The sequence below is a fragment of the Pezoporus wallicus genome, unplaced genomic scaffold (genome assembly GCF_028554395.1).
Source record: "Pezoporus wallicus isolate ANWC-B61680 ecotype Strahan unplaced genomic scaffold, APGP_CSIRO_Pwel_v1 scaffold_3294, whole genome shotgun sequence".
In the NCBI taxonomy this organism is placed as follows: Eukaryota; Metazoa; Chordata; class Aves; order Psittaciformes; family Psittacidae; genus Pezoporus; species Pezoporus wallicus.
In genome coordinates, this window is record NW_026635478.1 from 13,473,892 (window position 1) to 13,488,103 (window position 14,212).

The window sequence follows — 14,212 nt, forward strand, 5'->3', positions numbered from 1 at the left end:
TAGTAAAATGGAAGTGCTGTTTACGTAGTTACTGGTGAGATGAAGGAACTGAACTGGAGGGCATTTTAATATTTTCCTTAGAATTCTGGGAAGAACTTAGAGCAGTTTCCAGTGCCAAAAGGGGGTGACAAGAAATCTGAAGAGAGACATTTTACAAGGGCTTGTAGGGACAGAACAAGGGGTAATGGCTTTAAACTGGAAGAGGGGAGATTTAGATTAGACATTAGGAGGGAGTTTTTCCCTGTGAGAGTGGTGAGGCACTGGCACAGGTTGCCCAGAGAAGCTGTGGCTGCCCCATCCCTGGCAGTGTTCAAGGCCAGGTTGGATGGGCTTGGAGCAACCTGGTCTAGTGGAAGGTGTCCCTGCCTGTGGCACGGGGTTGGAACTAAATGAGCTTTAAGGTCCCTTCCACCCCAGCCAGTCTCTGATTCTGTGTTTTATTTGCAGCATCGGAGGTCAGAGAGTCATCAGGGAGCTTCGTTTTTACTGAGTGGAAAGCTTAAGCCAACTTTGATTTGATACATCACTGCTATTTTTTGGTCTGTCCCCAAGGACCATGAGGCTTAGGTCAGATATCTTACCTGAAGAGGATTTCTCAGGTTCTTGGGTGGAAACTGCAATCAGATTTTGACCAAATCTGTATTTGACTCACCAGGTCAAGCTGCATGGCCTGCAACAGAGGAACCTGATGAAACATGTCTATGCTTACGGGTAAGAGAGTGAACAGGTCCAGAACTGCAAACCTTCTCTATAAATGTTGTGTTCCAGTTTAAAACCAGCCTAACTGCGCTCCTGGATTTGGGAATTGGGGCAGTCTGGAAATATCAGTCCTATTTTTTTTAATCTGTGTTCAGTTCAGTCAAACATGGCAAACTGGTAGTTTATAAACATACTTCAGCTCTCCCTTCTGAAGTGAATTAGGGAAATTCATAGAATCACAGAATGGCTTGAGTTGGAAGGGACCTTAAAGCTCATCCAGTTCTGATCCCCTGCCATGGGCAGGGACACCTTCCACTAGAGCATGTTGCTCCAAGCCCTGTCCAGCCTGGCCTTGAACACTGCCAGGGATGGAGCATGTATGGATAGTTCTTATCCTAAAGAAACTATTGCTTGGGAAAACTGCCTTGTTTCCAGACAGGGATATTCTCTGTAGTGCTAATGGCTGAAGTATTGACCCACTAGGATTTTGGCCATATTCCACTGGTCTGTGATTAACTATGGTTAATGCACTTAGTGGGGTGAAGGAAAGGCTTAGCCAGACAGAGAAGAGTTGATGGTGCAAAGCTGTGGCTGGCATGAGTGGAGGTGTCAGGGCTTGGTCTTATTCTGCAGCTCAGCCAATTTCTTATCTCAGTATGAAGTGGATGGAAGAGTTTGTTGTTACTTGCAAGGGATGAGACAAGGGAGGAACAAGGAAGGCAGATAAAACTTTCTTCTTTGGGACAGACTGTGATCTGAAACCATTTCCCTCTTCCTCATTCTTTACTACAGATGCGCAGAGATTTTCCCATGAGGAAATGCATCTCTGCTTGATCTATGAAGGGGTTTCTTCTCTTTGTCTGGTTGCCCTCCAAGTTAATTTGGCTCTCTTCACTGGCTTAAACCCAAGAAAGTCATGTCTTTCAGTAAGTGCTGTCATAGCAGGCAGTGTGTAGACACTGTGTTTATGTACACAGCAGTTGGAGCTGCTCTGCAAAGATGCTTGTGCAGAGCTTGCTTGGGTTGTCCTTGGCCTGGCCCAGCTCTGTGCCCCTCAGACATGCAGTATGTGCATGTTAACAGTGATACAAATCTGTTTTGAAACTCTGATAGCACATTTAGAGCAGAAACGCTTGGAATATGGGATGTGGACTTAGGCTAGTGTGAGTGATTACCGTGTCAGAGGAAACAGAAGTAGAAAAATGTAGGATTCCTTGACAGAATGGAAACTTATTTTCATTCATGATCTGTGAGCGGCCCATGGTTTCTGTCAGGTAAGAAACTGTTGGTGTGTGTTTGTGACTCTGAACTGAATGGCTGGGGTAAAAGTTCTTTTATTGGCAATGGTGACTCCAAGCAAATGGAGAGCAAGAAGCCCAAAAGATAAAATACATGTCCCTTCCCAAGATATCTAGGGGAATTTCATGTGTAGTCAAGGACTAGTATTCTAAGCAATAAAGCAGCGACTTGCGATACTGCACCTCAGTTCAAGCCCTGAGGTGTTTTATACAAAATAATCACAAAAATGATGCTGGTAACATAGGTGACAGAAGTTCTCTGTTCTTCGCAGTGATTTAGAAGCTAGCTGGCAATAAGCATCCTCAGACCTGGTTTTGGGGAAGCTAACTAGAGGCATCACTTTCTAATTTCTCTTTTTCCCAGTTTAAACAGTAGGGGTGAGAAGGTGTGGGTACAGCACTTCTGTGCCCCATATTGACATGAAGTGATGCTTGCTCTGCTCAGTAATGTTTTACAGAGCTGTTCTTGCAGCCTCCACATTTGTGGAGGGTGAGAGCCTTCTTTCCCTGTGTGTGGGATGAAAGCAGTAGGTAGGTGAATTGCAGCATTTTATGTTCTTGAGGTCTTTGTCTTCTGAATCACAAAGTTGGCTGCCTGACTTCAACCTCTTTTGTCTTTCACTTTTAACAATGTGGAAGTAGGATAAAGAAGTTTGCTTTGATGGGACAGCAGGTTGCCTGCTGACATTGTTCTTCAGCTGTAAACATGAGATGTCTTCATCCGCACTCTTGGCAACTTCACATGCATACGAACATGTATTTGTCCATGTTCATGCCCTGCTTTTAAAGACCAAGAGGGAGTCTTTGGGAGTTCCCTTTGCTGAAGGGCTGCAACATTAGTTTTTTCCTCGGGTTGGACAGGGCTTGGAGCAACCTGGTCTAGTGGAAGGTATCCCTGCCTGTGGCAGAGGGCTTGAACTAGATGAGCTTTAAGGTTCCTTCCAACCCCAACCATTCTGGGATTCTCTATATTACTGCTATTGGCCAAGGATAAAGGTTTTATCCCACAAATTGTGGGGTGTAGAGCCTTGCAGCAATACTTTATGGTTTACTGGCTGTTTTGGTTAAAACCACTTGTGGGTCTGAAAAATTATTGCCTAAGTGAAAGATTTGTCTAAACTCAGCAAAATACTTAAGAAAATGGAGTTTAAATTCGGTGCTGCATTTACTGGGAATGAACATTCGAAAGAGGTTGCAAATCTGGATATCTGTTGAAGTGGTTTCTAGAGCAAGGGAGAGGGAAAGGATGCTATGTTATCCCATCAGTTTGCAGTTTGCTTGGGGAAGTTCCTCTTCCACCTGCCAGCTGTAGTTCTTGAAGGTTTTAGTAGAAAACCAACCTCTCTTGAGCCCTCAGTTGCTCAGTTATGAGTATGGGCACTAGGGCTTTGATGCTGAATGCCTGTAGTTAAGTAGTGCTCAAAGGACGTTTGACCTGGAGAGAGAACTGTAATTACCTCTATAATATGCTGTCTGAACCTGACAGATCCTGCAACATCAGTTGGCACTTTTTATGGTTTTTAAGAACTGGTTAATTGATGCTTGGTTTATCAAGACACCTAGTCATATAGATGTTGTGGTGAGCAATCTTGCAGCATGAATTCACCATGCTGATTTGTTCAAGTGGAGGCTTTTTCATTCCTAGCTCAAGTACAACAGCTGGCCTATTGCTTCTGTTTGATGTAGGACACACTGAAGTTGATGACATTAGTCGCCTTAGTTTCCTTTACACTCTCGTTTGCTTCTTGCATAATGAATATGTTATTTGGTGCTTTCAGGTACTTCAGGTCTTCTAGTGGGTGTAAGTGCCTAGATAAAGGAGCAGTGCTGTGTGTCTGTAGAAATAGTTTTCTAACATCTGTCAAGCACAGTATTGTGCTCAGCAGGTATTCCTGGAGGCCAAGCTACTCTGCTTTTTTGCTGTGTTCTCTCACTCACCAACATGATCTTTATCAGAGGAAAAAGTCCCATCTATGGGTCTAAAATGCCCATTGATCCTTTTGTGCTCTTGATTCTCCAAGTGCTTCATCAGGTCTGTAATTCCTGCTGAAATCTAATCTAGATCTCCCCTCTTTCAGCTCAAAGCCATTCCCCGTTGTCTTGTCACTATTACTATAAAGTCCCACTGCAGATTTCTTGTAGGCCCAGTTGATTTCTGGTGAGGAGTGGAAGTGGCCAGTCCAGCTGTGGAATGACCCATTCATAATGAGATCAAATTAATTCAACAAGGATATTTAAACATGAGTTTAGGAAGGCTCAGGCTTGGTGTCTACCCTGCAAGTTCATTAAGCTACCAGCTATAAATAGAAAGAGACAGCTACAGAATGCAAATACATGAACCTACTTAGCAGAGCAGATGCAGCACAGCCAGGGGAGTGCCAAGACTCCTCTTTCTATTAGTGTTGTTGAATTTCTCAGCAATCCAATTTCTTTCCTGGCTTTTCAAGCCATAGGCTAGGATTTTCCGAAAGCTTTTAGCTTCTGCTCACCACAGTAAGAGCAATGGCAGAGCAATGCTGAAAGTACCAGGCAGGATGGCCAAATAGCTCTAATTGTTTTATATTAATATTTTACATTGGGAATATGGTCAAGGAGACTTGGCTGTAAATGTAAGGGTATCTTTGGTATTTTGGTCTTCAAGAGCTGCACATTGGGATAGGTGATGGGCATGGGATGGTGGAGGCAGCTGAAGCATGCCTTGTTCTTCCCCTCTGACCTCTAATGCTTCAAGTACCACAGAATCACAGACTGCTTTGGGTGGGAAGGGACCTTTAAAGCTCACCCAGTTCCAACCCCCTTGCCGTGGGCAGAGACATGTTCCCCTAGACCAGATTGCTCCAAGCCCTGTCCAACCTGGCCTTGAGCACTGCGAGGGATGGGGCAGCCACAGCTTCTCTGGGCAACCTGTGCCAGTGTCTTACCACCCTCACAGGGAAGAACTTCTTAATGTCTAGTCTAAATCTCCTCTTTCAGTTTAAAGCCATTCCCCCCTGTCCTGTCCCTACAGGCCCTTGTCAGAAGCCCCTCTCCAAATTTGTCAGCCTCTGTAGGCACTGAAAGCTGCTCTAAGGTCTCCCCAGAGCCTTCTCTTCTCCAGGCTGAACCTGCCCAGCTCTCTCAGCCTGTCTCCAGAGCAGAGGTGCTCCAGCCCTTGGAGCATCTTTGTGTCCTCTTCTGCACTCGTTCAAGCAGGTCCACATCCCCCTTGTGTTTAGGCCCCAAAAAGTGCAACTGCAGAGGTTAAATACAGAAGTAATTGCTGCTTCAACTGCAGACATGCCCTCTGTGTAGCTTAGGGCCAGTCAGAGAGGCTTCTGGGATGCTGTGAATGGGAAAGGGCATGGGAAGGTGCTCAGGGGCAGGCAGGCCGTGGGAAGGTGCAAACGAGGAGGTCAGCAGTGCCTGCTGACACAGCCCTCACCCTGTAGCAGAGGGATTGCTTAATGCTGGAGAGACTGCTAATTACCTGGGCTGGACATTTGACTACCTAGGGTAAAACTGACCAAGTCCTGGCCCTGCGTATTTGGGAATAGACTTTCTTCTGGTGGGTCAGGCTCCTCTAGTTCAGGACCCCTGTCATCAACCTCATTTTGTGGGGTCAGGAACGTCTCTTGCCTTTCACTGCAGGGGATACACACCTGGAGGTGCATTAGGTTTCGGAGTGGATATTTTTGGGTTTATGGGTGGGTTCAGGGAAGAGGCTGTGTCTTCAAAAAATGCAGAGGGGAAGGTGGGGAGATGAGGTGTAAGAAGACATTCTTTGAAGACACAGCTTAGGAGGGTTTCTTGTAGGTGTAGGAGCGACAGAGAAGAGACACATGTAGGAGGAGGTAATTCAAGCAGCAGCTAAACCCAGCTTCCTCTCACCCATTAATTACTCCATCTCTCATCAGTGGGAGATGCTCTGGAGAGTATTTCTCTTGTTCCTAGGGCTCTGTTCTAACTGCAGGAACTCACAGCTCCCCCTTGTATAGGATGAAGGCACGTGGTGAGGTGAGGTTGAGTCAAGATGTGAACTGTCACTCTGGGCAAAGGCTTTCTTTGTCTTCCTGGCAAGAGTGCAGGGTTTTGCTCAGACAGCTAATTAAAAAAACACTTCTTGACTGAAGTGTTGGGTTTGTTACTTTTTTTAACTTGACTTGTGCATATGCTGATCACATAAAGGCTTCTTAGGAATGCTTAGGTTTGTTTGAAACACCTTGCACTTCTCTTACACATAACATCCACCTCATTTAGTTAAATGTGTGGCTGAAATTGGGCTTGCAGCACAGAATGGTGCTGACCTGTGTGGTGCTCATTTCTGTGTGGCTGAAGCTGGCAGTCCTAGAGCTGATCCCTGGGAGTTGTTCCCAGGAACAGGCAGCTGCTTTTTGTTCCCCGATTCCAGGTAAAGCAAATGGTGCAGTTTTTTATCACTGCCAGGTATGATCTGGTGCTCTTGCCTGCACCCCTGTGTTATGTTCTCCCTTTTTGGTATGTTTTCCAAAAGGATTATCGAAGTGTGTTTTAATCTTATCCTGATACAGAGCAAAACTCCCAGATCTTCGTCAAGCTTTCACTCCTTCCTCGTGACGGCTGTGGAAGGAGCTAAGTTTATTTTGCTGGGTTTTTTTGTTTAATTCCTTTGCAAAGTCCAGATTTTGGGTAGATGTGATAAGAGGCAGGGCTAACCTGTGCCTCCCTTGGTAGGTGTGTGCTGAGACTCCCACACATGGTAACACAACGTGATCTTTCCACTTAGTGCTGGTTGTTAAGGCAGATACTGAGAGCCTCTGGCACAGAGCATTGGTTCTTTTCCTGTCCAGAAAGGTATGGTATCTATGAGTTCTCCCTTTGGGATAATTTCTGATATTGTTTTGGGGGCTAAGGCTTGGGGAAAAGAGGCAGTTGTCCCTGTATAAGTCATATGCATGTTAGGTCTGATTAAATTTGGGCATCAGATGGGTTTGCACAGGATGTCCATGTGTTTGTACCTGTTTGGATGTGGCACATAGTTTTGCAGTGCCACCAGCTGCCTTTTGGCAAGGCTCAAGAGCCTGGTGGTGAAAGTCTTCCGAGGGACAGTTACGTCAGGGATCTCGTGGGAGTGAAAACAAATCTCATACTAATGGAACAGCATTTCCCACACTATCCTCTCTGGTTGGCACTCTGCATAGATGGAGTTTTGCATCATGCTTGGGCAAGTCCTTTGTTTGGAGAAAGTTACCTGCCTGAGGGAAGAAGCTTCAGACTGCTCCTGGAATTTTGTCTTCTTTCTTCCTCTGCTACGACACCTGAAGCACTCCCCACCAGGCCTATGCTTGATAGCAGGGTCCAAGGACAAAGGGCTGAAAACCAGGAGGATAAAAGCTCCATGTGCTTGTCGCCTCTGTGCACAGTCAAGGTGCTGGGGGCACTGTGGAGGTTGATGTGAGAACAAGTGTTTCTGCACAGAGTCCTTTCCCTGGTGGAACATCTCAGCTCACTTCCAACATCTTACCTTCTTTCCCCCAATATCACTTAATCTTTTTTCTTTCCAGCAACATTCTTTAATTTCTTTTCCATGCCAGCCTCCGAAGTGCCCAAAAAGTGTCCTTAGGAAATGAATGACTTGAGCCACACCAACAAAACCATCGTTATCTTTGCCTTCACATGTGGTTCCTCAGAAGAAATTAGTGACATAGACTGCAGTTCCTTACTCAAGTTTTACTTACTTCTTGCTTCTGTGCTGTGTTTCAGGTAGCACAGTTTCATTTGGCATTCGTGTTAGTTGCCTTTAACTGCACTGAGGCTGATGGGTACTTCAGTAGAGTTTGGTGGCTTAATGGAGGTTTATCAAAGTGCTTTAGGATTTAGAAAGAGAGTTTAAAAAAAAAAGAGTTTAAAAACCCTAGCATTGTAATGTGCCCATGTGAAGCCATTGCAAATGCCTGGGCCTGGAATTATGTGAATACTCTACCTGCAGGGAGGCCAGGATAAAATGGCTCAGATCGGAATCCTGCTTTCAGATGGTTCTGAATGTGCCTGAAAGGAACAGCCACTACCATGGAAGAAGGGGGGAATGAGTATTATGTTTTTCTTCTCAACAGGAATGATAATGTGCTTTTGGTGAGGATTATTTCTAGGGGCAGTGCATTTAAAGGCACAGTGTCATCTCTTCAGGTATTTTCTAAGATTTGCCTCCACTCTATTCATCATAAAAACCCAAACCACAGAAGTGGCCGTAGTAATAACTGTGGTATTGATGGCAGAGCTGTTGAGCACTTACTTTATTGTCAGCTTGAAGTGATCAAAATCCATGACCCTGAAATAACAAAATTAATGTGAATGTAAAGTACAAATGCAAAAGCAGTGTTACCTCGTCCGGCCTTCTGGTTTTGATTCTTTAACGCTGTCACACTCCTGCCCTACTTGTAAGTTTTCTCTATAATTTGAAGACCTGATACAAATATTTGTTAGTTGAAAGTTAAGATTCTTCTATAGCTTCAACTTCCCCTTGAGAGGGTAGTTAAAAGGATAAACCCTGTCTGGTTAGTATTGAATGAATTGTTGCAAAGTTTGAGATGAAATAATAAGGATTGAGCATTGTGCATTTAGCAAATGTGATCTGCAAAATGAAGTGCAGATTAATCAGTCTCAAAACCCCTTTTACTTTTTTTGGTGGTACAATGCATTTTCATTTACCGGTTGCTTCTTCCTCGATCAACTGCATGTTTGCTTGCAGCTTTCCAAGTAAGTCCTTCTGGATTAAGAAAGGTCTTTGCAGCTTTTTTTATGACCAGGCAAGATTTTGTTTAGAAATCTCCCATGGCCAAAGGTGACACAATTAGTCCTGCTGGATGCAGCGGAAAATAATTCAATCTAGACTTGACACTGGGTTTAAAGCCCCAGGGTGCATAGCTGTCTGCTTTGTGGGTTTGAAGTGGTTCTTCAGGTTTGCCTTGAAACTTCTTCAGTTTTTAAGTACCAGAAAAAAGTGCCCCTGGGAAGTTTCTATGGGGTGTTGTGTTGCTGCTTTGACAGGTCACACTGCTTGTGTTTTAGGCAAAGCAGAGACCAGCTTCTCTCGCAGTGCCGGGGAAGACCTCCTTTAAGTGGAAGCTCGTGGTGCTAATCTTCTGTCTTGAACTGATAGCATGTGCCGCTATAATTACCTAAGCCACCTTAATTCTTTGCCTAATTCTGTTCCCTGCATTCACGTGAAACTGCTAAGGGACAGAAAAGTCTGAGGAATTTACCCTGTAGGAAAAAAAAATCTCATTTAGAAGCATTTAGATTTTAAGCCAAAGATATTTCTACAGCTGAGAAGGACTGAACTGTGCAGGTGATGGTTGGTACTGTAAAGCTGCCCTTTTGGGATTAGGCTCTGCGCAAAGCTGTTGGACAGTGTGGGAACAAGCCATCCCAAAGCTCTGGGTTTCTCCCTGTGTATACATAAACAAGGGCTTGAAGTGCTTCAAAGCATATGCACTGGACCTGTCCACTGACCGTGGTGGCTATTTCAACATTCCCCATGTGCTTCATACATGATTGTTCATTGGGTGGGTTTTCTGACTCATGGGTTACCAGAAAGCCTGGCTTCATTCAAATGAGGCTCAGCCTTACTGATTAACAGGAACACTGGTCAGCAGTGGTGTCACGTCCCTTCTGTATATTGATTTTGCAGGTGTGTGTGGCATGGGTGCTGTTTGGAGTTGAATGCTGTTGGATGACAAGTGCTGTGCTAATGGAGGAGAAAAACAGCCATCTTTTTACTATCTTCTTGGCAGAAACATTGTGTATTTGATATTCTCTGTTGAATCATTATCGCCCCAGAAAAAGTGACTACCTGGAGCAGGGGTTGATCAGGTAGGTTACAAGTTCTCTGCTTAGCTTGGATTCCAGAAAGATGAACAGAAAGAAGAGGGTTCTGATGCTGTAGATACTGAAGTTGGGATGGAGGGATGAGGCAGGCTCAGGGTCTGTCACTACAGGGAATGTCAGAAATAGAGCTGTTAGCTGCAAAGGTCTTGTTCCCTGTGATAACTGAAAATCATTGCTCCGTTCTTAGGAAGCTGTGATGTAGGCTTTATGCTAAATCCTTTATGTAAATATAACCAACAGCTGGACTTTCTTCTCTAAGCCCTGCTTTGTATTTGCTCTTGGCTTCTGTGAATCTCATTGAACTGTTCCTACAGGGACTGTTTAAAAAGTTGATCCTTAGTCTAGTTACTTTTGAAGCTAGTGTCTTTATTTTTCTTTGCACACTCTGAAATCTGCTTTATCCATCAGCAGAGCTGTTGTGGATTTCCCTATCTCTTCTTGCTTCTGCACTAGGAAGAAGGCACATTAACCACTTCTGGAGGGGTTGAACCATAGGTCCTAGTTGAGGGCAAGGGAGGTGGTATGGAGTAGGGATGGGTACAAGAGGGGCTTTCCCAGTGCTTCCTGCGGCATGGAGCCAAGTCTCCTCTCCTCTCAGGAGGTGCAGAGAATTATGCCCGTGACCTACTAACCTCCTACAGTTCGGATTGTGGCTTGGGAATTGCATGCACAGATGGCTGCTGTCTGCATGGCAGCAGATGCTGCTGATCTAATGAGTAGGATCAGTAGATGTTTGAGTGAAATTGTGGCGAGTGGTACAGGGATGTATATAGAACTGCAGTGCTGCTCCTTTCTCCCTAATACCAGTCATTTCTGGGCCCTTTCCCTTCCTTTCTTGGCACCACTCCATTTACCTCTTTCTCCAGATAGCGCTGGCACAAGGAGAATGTGGATAATTTTGATTGTACAAGGAAGCTGTTAGGGAATTAGATGATTAAGAAATGTGTGGAGGGCGAACAGGAGATCTTGAGGTCAAAAATCTGTTTTACTCAGATGTTGGTATGACAAAATGGGAGTGTTAATAAAATCAGTCATATACAGAATGTCCTGCTGATAGCAGAGGGCTTCCTCCCTCTCTCGCTTCCTCCCTCCCTTCAGAATATTACTCCAGTGTGTGCTTTGCTGGAGCTCTGCCTTGTGTAAGTGCAAGCCCTAAAATAAACCCATTTCTCTCTTTGTGCACGAGAAACAAGCTTCGTTATAACTCTTGCAAATGCTTTTGAGGAAAGACTTCTATTCAGGTTGAGTCTTCTACAGCTTGTCCAAGTCCCCACTCCTGGGTTTCTCTTTCCGCAGGGTTATTTCAGGGGTGGTGAACTTGCTTTGAATAGAAACTTCAAAGTTGTGTTGGAGCAGATGCTGTGTTGTGAATGTGTTCATGCCTTGAAGAAGCAACTTGCCAAGAGGCAAGAACTGCCTTTCTTTTATCTCTTCTGACTCTTTATCTCTTTGACTTTCTGATAAGCCAAAGTGAACTATTTCACCTATGACCTGAAAGACTGGAAGCCAAAGAACCACTACCAAAGGAAATGGAATGACACTGAAATGTCAGTGTCATGAACCTAAAGAATAAACAAGATAGGGTGGAAAAGGCCTCACCCTGATACATTAATCATTGCAGATTATTTCCTTTCTTCTTTGTTAGTGTCAACCATTTCCCAGAAAAATGGTATATTCATGAAAATAAATCTGGGTGATGCCTGAAATGAAAGCTGAGGGAGCTGTGGGCTGCTCTGCTCATCTTTGAGTCCTGATCCAACATCTCTTCAAGCAGGGGAGGGTCTTCATTTAGATTTATTTGCAGATTTCTTACCCACTGAGTGAACTTTTAAGTAGTGATACCAAGTACATAAAATTAGGTGCAGGGAAGAGCTTGGTCATCTGAAAGCTGAAGAGGAAAGCAGATGTTAACTGAAATGTAAGCGATTCTTCATAGATGTGTTCGTACTTGTATCATCAGATTTATGTCTATAAAGAGGCAGAGATCCCTTTTGGTGCTTTTTGCCACATGGTTTATATACTCACTGGAAGGGTGGTGTAGACCTCAGCAGTTAAATGGAAATAAAAGTGTGCATAAATCAGCAGAGCCTTTCCTTCTGTTTGTAAAGAAACATGAATGGACTAGTCTCAACCTGACTGTGGTATTAGGCTTGTGTTCAAGTCTTGCTTCCAACTGGAGAGCTTGATCTTTAAGTATAGTAATGGGACCCGAGTTCATCCAGCTGAGGAGGGGTGCTTGATTTAGCTCTGAGCCATGGGTATCTGATAGCCTGTGAACTGCACAGTTGTGAAGGGAAGGAAAGGTATTTTGAGCATCCTAATCTGTGGTGGCCTCCAGCAGTTACTTTGTGTTGTGTTCATGCTCCAAGAGCAGTCTCATAACAATGTGACTTACTAGGCTTGGATTTCAGGCTCTGATTAATAACTTGGCTCCTCTGGGTTGAAGCTAGATGGGAGTTTTTTCCCCGTAGGTGACGTGTGTGTCCTTATTTTGTACTTGTGTCTTGGAGTGCCTGGCCCTGCAGGAGCTAGGCAAACATGGTCTGATGGGAAGGTAGATGATACAGGTGACAGATGCAGTTCATGTACATGACACAGGAAATAATGGCAAAAGAGACTGGGAGAAGCTAAATTAAGGTTTTGGGGTGGCCTGCAGTCCAGGGCAGTGAGTCTCTTGCCACAAGCTGTGTGGGTGATGAGCCTCTGTGAATCCCCTGTCTGAAACACCTGTGGGCTTGAAGAACTCTGAATTGGAGCACTGTAGCATGTGTCCTTGCAATGACATTGCACCATATACAAGGTGACTGGTAGTGTCTCAGTAAGAGGGTGGTGACTGTGTCCTGTTGGAGCTGTTGTATTTCAGAGTCGCCTCATAGCTACTGTGGTCTGTGGGTGATGGTGAGACTGGCTTCTCAGCCCTGTGTGGAAAGAATAAACTCAGGAGATGGCAAATTTTCTGTCTAAAACTTGGTGGCAGATAGAGCCACGAACTTTCAGGAGCTGCCTGAAGGGCAGTTATGTGGATGGGGGTAGACCTGCTTCCCATGATAAGAGCTGTGCTTGTAGGTTTGCACAAAACTGCATGGATTCATGTCTGTGAAGGCAATGGAAACCTTGAGACTAGGAAGGAGGTTCATGGATATTGGAGGATTTTGATGTGTGTCTTGGCCCATTTTGTCCTTGGGCCTCTCAAAGCTTTCTGGAGCATCTTGCAAATGTCTGGGGCTCCAGACACTGAAGAGAAGAGGAAGTCTGCATGCTGCTCATTGCTTGCAGGCAGAGTGCTAACTTGAATAGTCAGCTGGGCTCTGACTCTTCCTTGCACTTTGGATATTCCTAGAGAACATGTCTTACCCCGTTTTGTTGGACTTGCTGTTATTTGGGTTTCCCTTTATCTGTGTGGGATTTGTTCTGCCTACTTTGTATGTCATGCTTTTCTTGTTCCAGCCTGTTTCTAGGTAAATTGCCCAGGATGGGAAACTTCAGAAGGATGAGTCTGTAGAAAAAAGAAATGTAGTCAAGTGACTTCATTCCATCATGCATTTCATCGTGGGAATAAGAGCTCACTCTGCAGAAAGAAAGTGCTCACCACCAAACAGTATAAACTTATTTAACGGTAACAATTGTTCCTTTGGCAAAGTCTAGCTAAAGCTCTCTAGGGGGATTAGTCTAGGCTTTGCATTAAAGCTGGGCTGAAACATACTCCACATTCCTAGTGGCAGAAAAGTGCTGCCATCCAGAACAGTTATTTCATGTCTGCTTCAAGAAATAGTAATTATTTGGGAATGGACTGTTTCAGATAAATGCTGCAGAAATCCATTTGCAAACTGGAGGCAAAAGAAGCAGCTACACAACCATAGAGGATGCTGCTTTAAATTATTCACGTGTATTTTCAGTTAGATTTTGTCAGCTGTGCAGTTCAGATATCAAGCTCATGCTCTAAACTCCTCATTTAGAGTCATCCTTGACACATCCCATTTCACTGGGACATTTCACTGGGTTTTCTTTGGTCTGGCCATGAGGGTTTTGCAGCTTCTTGCAGCTCCCACAAGTGATGGATGTTGTGTGTGGGTAACATTATAGTATGAGCATGAAGAGGAGGTAATAATTCCTAATCTGAATCTGGTCTTCATTCCAGCTGTGTTAGTGTGACTTGTATTCAGTGTTGAAAGAGGAAGTTTTCAATTTCTTTTCCCTGGTCTACTTAAAATATATATGCATGTATATGTAAAACAGGCAGTATTTTTTAATTGTTTGCCTTCGAAGCAGAATTGCTCTCTGTCTTGTGGGTTCCTTTAATGCTCTGGCAATAAATAAGAAGCTTCCAAGCTTCCAGCTGCAGACAGAATCATATTTGGGGTTAAATGTGAGCA

The 14,212-nt window shown here is 44.4% G+C and overlaps 1 protein-coding gene across 6 annotated transcripts in view; it reads left to right on the forward strand.

Moving 5' to 3' along the window:
• SLC4A4 (solute carrier family 4 member 4) overlaps positions 1-14,212 on the forward strand; it is a 202,858-nt gene that overhangs the window by 81,931 nt on the left and 106,715 nt on the right. The window lies entirely within an intron of this gene.